Here is a 7,365-nt window from a genome sequence, read left to right as displayed (position 1 = left end):
GGAACTGAAGATCTCGCCAACTGTTTCAGCTAAGGCCACTGGGCAGGCATGCTTGTCTTCCTGTGTCTTAGCTAAATTACCTGGATTCCAAGAGTACAGAGTGCAGGCCACTGACTTTTTAGCTTGTGCCTAAGTAACAGTATCTGTCTTGCTACAGCTCACAGGAATTGTTAGACACGCTCAACTGGAAAGACTCTTGAGGAAGGATGGAGTACATGGGCAATCACAAGTAATTCCCAAGTCTGCTGCTTCCCTACAAATCTTAGCTACCTTGCCCCATATAACTACTGAAAGAAAATGCAAGATTGCTCTATCCAGATTTAATCATCTGCATCTGAGCTTTTCATGTAACTCTAGTGCTGTCATTCAAGTAAGCAATTCTCTTCCACAGGCAGCTGTGTTCATGGAGTCATCTGTTGGAAAGTCTCACACAGAAGTGAACTTTGTGCTCCAAATCACTAAGATGATGCCTCTTGCATTAGCACTGTAATCAAGGCCTTTGCTACAGTAATTGCTTAGCACTGTAAGTAATAGGTTAAGACTGCTGACCTGATAATACTGTGCTAGGTTCAGCCTGATCTGCAAAAAATCCCTTCAAACTTGTGCTGCATTAGCTGACCCAATGAATCATCAAAAAAAGCATATTCTGAATGTTGTGGGCAAAGAGTAGAAATATGCCTGGAATATTTCAGAAGGGCAACACAGAGAAGAAACAAAAAAGGCTGCTCAAAGTGGAGCACTTTCCATGCACTGTCCCATAGGAGCTGCTGCATAGAAACCCCTTCAGTCTGCTTGTGAATATCCTTTCAGCAACAGGAACCAATATGCAGGTATGAGAACACTGACTGCTTTCAGCATCACAAAGTCTTCTTTTTATTGGGAAGTGTTCACAAAGTTATGATTTTATTGGAAACTCCTTGTCTACCTTCTGAACATCTGAGTCTCAACCACTTGATAGCTGATTCAAGGCTTGCATGGTTCAAAAGCAGTACATGGTTAGGAGAGCTGTTGAAGCTCATACAGTGCTAAGAACTCATTTTCCTTTTCACTAAGCAGAGAGAAGCTTGAGGAGACTATGGAAGACTAGTGGATTGTTTTGCAGTTTAATTTGTTTGCTTGGGAGTGAGTGTCAGGCTCAGGGTCCTCAGATGCTACCTTTGCTCTGCTTTGCCAGGGAGACAGGAACATGACTACACCCCTTGACACAGGCATCAGGCCTAAGGACTGATGACAGGCAGCGAGGAAAGGGCAAAGTAGAAACAGCAGGATGACAAAATAAGCATAAATAATGATTAAGTAGATTTCACTAGAATTCTGCATTTAAAAAACTGCTAATATCTGTGAATTTCACTGGTCAGTATTGGCCGTCTTACTGACACCCTGCTCACTGAGCCATCAGTTCCAGGATTTATTCAGCCATTCCAAATCTCTGAGCAGGTTCAGAGAGTTGCATTTCTAAAACAAGCAGATAAACCTGTACTTTCCTCTTTAATATAAAATGTAGATGGTATTGCCCACCGAGACTGAGCATAGTCTGTCAATATGCTATCAAGAGTTGTCATGTCTGTAGCATCTTTTTGTTTATTAAACCTGGAAGGAAGTTTTGAACTACAAAAATAAGAAAATTCACAGGATCCTAACAGCTAAATCATTTTTTTCCTGGCTTTGAAAATTCCAAAGAAGCCATGTTTTTATCTTTAGACTGCTTCAGGAATATATAACAAGGCTCCTCTCCTTAGACTAGTACACAAATTACTATATAGAAAAGAATAACAACATTTTTTTCATTTTTTGAAAAAGAATGTTTCCATGAAACAGATGACATAAAGAACTCACATATAGCATCTAGTGATATAATTTTAAAATAAGATCTGTATGTACTAGTATAATTGTATAGATATGTTATAATTTTTAATAATGAAAATAAATTTGAGTTAGGATCAACTACTTAATTTGCTCTATAGAAAATGTTAACAATGACCTCCTCTGGAAAATACGAGTCAGAGAATTTCAAGCAAGAATTACCTTAAGACTGTCCTTTCTAGCTGAGATAATTAATGTTTCCCCAAGTGATAGACAACATAGAGTAAAAAGCTGAAGCAACAAAGAATCTTTTACATCTCCTGTTAAGTTGTACCAATGCACTCCCATGATTAAAAATCTGCACCTCTTCCAGCATGAACAGGGCATCAGCACTGAGCCTTCTGATCTTGTAATGCCTTTGTCTGCTAGATTTAAAGAGCTATCAGAAACCTCCTTGTGTATGTGCATATAGACACTGATTGTATCATATCTCACACCTCTCTTTGATAGAGCTAAAGAGTTTGATCTCTTTAAATCTCCATATTAGGATGCTTTTTTTTTTTTTCCCAGACCTCAAATTATTATTTTGGCTTTTTTCCCTGAGCCTTTTCTGTTTTCTTTTGGGGGAAGGGTAGAGACAAGAACTCAACACAGTATGTTACAATATAAAAGGGAGGCAAAACTTTGTAGTAAGATTAGAGTCATGCAAATAAGCCAGAAATAATTGTTTCCTTTTTCATCTGAATCTATCCAAGCTCCACATTGCTCTCTCTGAGACTTGTAACAGTATGAGGTTTGTTATGATTAGTTTTATAGCTTATTATGGTCTGATTGCTTCATTCAAGTTGTCTTAACTGAGCTACTGCTAGTAAAAGTAGTAAAATCTTCAGAGTGTTATACTTATCTTTAATAGATCTGTAATGCCCAGGATGCACATCAATGGTATTTTAGGAATGGCAATGACCATTATATTTTTCAATATTATAGTACTTTTGTCCCGAAAGAATTTTATCGACGCATTTATATGACATGATGTGGGAAGCCTCCTATGATTCACATTCATTGTAAATAGAAAACTTTTTTAATATATCAGCAAATAATCCTAGAGAAATTAGGCATCTGTGGATTGTAAAGATCTGAATTCATGAAAGTAATTTCTGAAAGTGTATCAGATGTCTTACAGCCTCAGAAAGTAAAGTTCCTTTTGTAGGATCCACCAGTTTTATAGCTTGGTTGAGCAACTTGTGTGGCCTTGGTTGGCCCCCAAATCAAATATTTCCTTGATCCATAAACATGTATTTAGAATAAAATGTAAAGAAGTGACTTCTTAAAGTAGCTCAACCTGTCTGTCCTTGTTGTAAGCAAGCTTGCTTACTATCTACATATTTCTTGTAGTTCACTCTATTTTTATAGGATCACTTCTAGTATAATATTTGCAATGTTAGTAGAAGTACACAACTGCACTTGGCTATGATCAGTAGATAGTATATTGGTTTCAGAATTATTGTCTAGTATTGTGCTACATGTCTCCTGAAGTGTCTGTATGAGGATATTCTTTGCATCAATCATGTTGTGTGTTTGGGAAGAACAAGTCTGCTGTGACACAAACTATTTAATGTACATTTCAGTGAAATGTTTTGGTTCCTGGAAGTAATATATATATGGTTACAGCAGCAAAAAGGCAGGCAGGGTGGTACTTCTTGTAGGGTTTTATAATGGAATAAGTTGTAAATTTTCCTCTTTCCAAAAGACACTGGTGATAAGTGTATTTAATTAAAAATGGAGGGAAATGCTCTGAATAAAATATTTATTTTATTACCATAGTAATCTAAACCTTTTTAGTGTATAGCAGGATCTTTCTAATGGGCATTGGACTGGCAATGATCTCTCAACAGAAGCTGTCCTCTTTTTCTCGGCTAGACAAGCAAAGGTTCTTCTCTTCATCTCTTCTGATGTGATGTATCTTCCATTTCCTACACTGCTCTAATAGCCTTTCTCTGTACTCACATTAATCTGTCTGGAAGATGAGTGATATAATTACACAAAGTACTCCCAAGTTTTTACTACGCATTTTTACTGGGGCTTAGTTGAGTGGTCTCTTTTCAATTAAAGGATTTATCCTGTTTCTTCCTAGTACCATTCTCAGGTTTTTTGACCTTGGTTGCACCACAGGCCCAACTGTTAGCCATCTTGTGATCAGCCACACAGACAATTTTCTCTCCTTACTCATTTTCAACCAAGGAATCTTAAGCTTATAGCAGATGTGTCATTTCTGAGAGCAGGATCTGCTTTGCACTTTCGGCATTTATCCCATGCTGATTGCTCTGTCATTAAAATGATCCATTCCTTCCCAGGATACTCTGGTCTTCTGCTGATTTCCACTTTGTATCACACTGTTTATATTAATATAGTTTCTGGGTTTTGTGGAAAAGCTGTAAATGTAAATACTATGTAAAGATGCAATCTCAGAAAGAACCCTTGGGAGAACTGACAGCCACTGGCATCTCTAAAGCAGTTGGTTCCCTTATAAAGAGCTTTCTTCTCTGCCTTGTGTACTTCTTATTCTCATTGAATCCTAGGCAGATGTATTTTATCTTTAAATAAAGTTTATGTTTTGCCACGTTTTCAGTTTTCCCTTTAGCAAATTTAAAACATTTGAGATCTTTGCCTGCTGCAGAGGTTTAACTAATACGGAAATAGTTAAACCTGGATCACCTTGGATCACCTGCTCAGCCTTCTAAATGCAAGTAATGAATCTGTCTCATTTTAAGACTGGAATCAAAAAATGAAATATATTACAAATTTCTGATTTCAGAACAGGACACTGAGGTATCAAGATATTTTAGGATTCACAGCTGTGTACTGTGAGGTTCCCAATTAGTTGTGTTGAACTCTTTGACCTTCACTTCCTACACATAATTCTTTTCACATGTACACCAAATGGCTGGTGTTTATTTGTCATTCAGCATGGCAACCTACCATACACCCTTACTGAGAACTGAAAAAGAATGGGATTTTTTGTTTCTGTATTATATATATGTATTTCTGTCCTTTATTTCTAATTTATTTTTATTACTTTTCATTATAATTTTCCTTAGATGTTTTTATCACGTTCTTTTAAAAGATGCATTAGACATATGGGTTAATTATTAGTTATTCAGCCAGCAGTCTCACACACAACAGTAACATATTTCACTTGAATCATATAGCTATATATTACTTTTCTTTTTTTTATTCTATTAGTTATATTTTTATATGTTCATATGTTATTCTTCTGGGATGAGCTGTATTTCATAATTTCAACTATAAAATGTTACATTTGTGTAATAAATTCCAGTCTTTGCCTCTTTATATACACTGGTAGTATTTTTAATAACATTATTTCTTCAGTGGCTTGTATACCCAAAACCATGTCTGTTTCTTCTCTCAGATTCACTTGAGTTGGTTGGTCTAATAAAAACTACTTAGGCTGACTTCATTATTTGTAACAGAATGAGCAGTTTGCAAACTGCAACAACGAATATGAATTCCAGACTAACTTTAATTTAGTGAGTGAACAACAGATTTTACCATGTTGCAGTAGAATTAGTATTAGTGGAAGATTACCTGTCCTCTAAAAATCTTGCTGTTAGCTCCTGCAGACAGAGACTTGAAACCTTAAATTGCTGCTGAGTGCATCTTGTCTAGAGGGTGACAAGGAACAGCTGTCACAGTTTGACTCAAGCTAATACACTCAAGCATTTTGAGAACAAACCAGTATTTTGAGGAGCTCTAGGTGAAGTCTTTACTGGTTGGATTTACACATGGGTTGTTCACTGAGGTGGGGGTGGGGCTGGGGGTGACTCAAATCCATGTCCTTTGTGCTTGGTGAAAAACTATTAGAAATGTATTTATTCTATTGCTGAAGTGTCAAGAACACCATTAAGGAAAAGTGAATATTCAGTGCCCTTGAGGAGGTGTGTGGATGTCATCTAACTGTTTCTCTGCTTCTGAGTAGAAGAATGCTGGAGTGCTCCTTGCCAGCTTGACTGTACTACATTGTGGCAGTAATTATTGATTACTTCCTTGTGGTGAGAGCTGGTGAGGTGTTCATGCTTTTGTTATCTAGATGAATCATCTCCTGGTCACTTTGTGCTGATTCACTTTCAGAGCTGGATATAAGTATTTGGATGGATTTACAATAACTTCCTCCTTTTACTCAGAGACATGCCAGTCTGCATCATTGTTCTGCTTGACTAATTGTTCTGCTGTGTCAGGTAACAAAATATTCTACTTCCTTTTATTCTGCTCAAGAGGATCCTGGTTTCATTACATAGGTAATTTTTTTCCCCAGTTAAACTAAGTGACACAAGTGATTGTCTTTGGATGTAGCTGTGATTTAGGTATGGATGAAACAAGGTTCATATAGAAGGCTGCAGTGGTTTTGGCACATTGGGAACACAAGTAGAAGATACCTCTTTCTCTTAAGCATAAGAATATTGTAATGTCTTTCACAGGGATTATTTCAAATTCATTTTTTAATCTGAAGCTCATCCGAAGACTTAACTGTCATCTACTTGTTAAATGGAGAATCTCATTCTGGGCACAAGACAAGTTAGAAACTGCACTTGGAAATGTATTAAACTAATGACATTTTAACCATTCCAAGTTTAATAAAATTATTTCTAAGCTTTCCAATATTTATATACAATTAAAATGTATTATTTATTTATTTTGTAAAGACATATAAACAATACAGAATTTATCCAGATAAAAATAATAAAATAATTTTACAGTTAACAGCTAGGATGTTTAAATTTTTAAATATTAATATGTCATTAATGGACAGTATAATGGTAGGAAATGTTAAGCAACATTTCTTGGGTATTGAGCACCTTGCCATGACAATGTGTTCCTGTAATCATGCTCAGTATTTGAACTGGAATTGTGTGCCCACAGCTAAACCATGTGCAGCAGTATACCTCTAGGAATCAGAATCACAGAATGCATGGTTGGAAGGGACCTCAAGGTTTATTTGGTCCAACCTTTCTAGGTAATATATATATATATTAAATATATATATATTTTAAATGAGATGGGCCTGTCAAACTGAGTCTTAAAACTGTTCCATGTATGGGAATCCACCACTTCCCTTAGGACATTATTCCAATGTCCAACTGTTTTCTTGGTGAAAAATTTTCTTCTGGAGTCCAGTCAGAAAAAACAGGATGAATGTTGGTATGTCCAGCATGACTTTGAGTTATCCATCTCAATACTAAATTCCAGTTTTTCCACTTGTTCACATCAGTGCTAGTTTTATTTCCAGATGACAGCATATCCTTTGCACAGGCCAAAAGGTCATGGCCAGGTGGAAAGCAGCCTGCTGGTCCTTCAGTGCCTGGGCGACCAACACGGCAGCAAGCTCTGTCCTCATGGAGACGCTGAGGAATGGAAACTGTGGGGTTTGGTGTCCTTTGCCAGCACAGCCAAGGGAGGTTGCCCTGAAGTGCTGTGTGACATGAGGACTCCGAGCTCGGCTCCTGGTGAGGCCCGGGAGCGGCGGCACCACCGGCAGCACCACCG

This window comes from Chaetura pelagica, unplaced genomic scaffold, assembly GCF_000747805.2.
Source record: "Chaetura pelagica isolate M959 unplaced genomic scaffold, ChaPel_1.0 scaffold24, whole genome shotgun sequence".
Classification (NCBI taxonomy): domain Eukaryota; kingdom Metazoa; phylum Chordata; class Aves; order Apodiformes; family Apodidae; genus Chaetura; species Chaetura pelagica.
Note: the sequence above shows the minus strand (reverse complement) of the source record.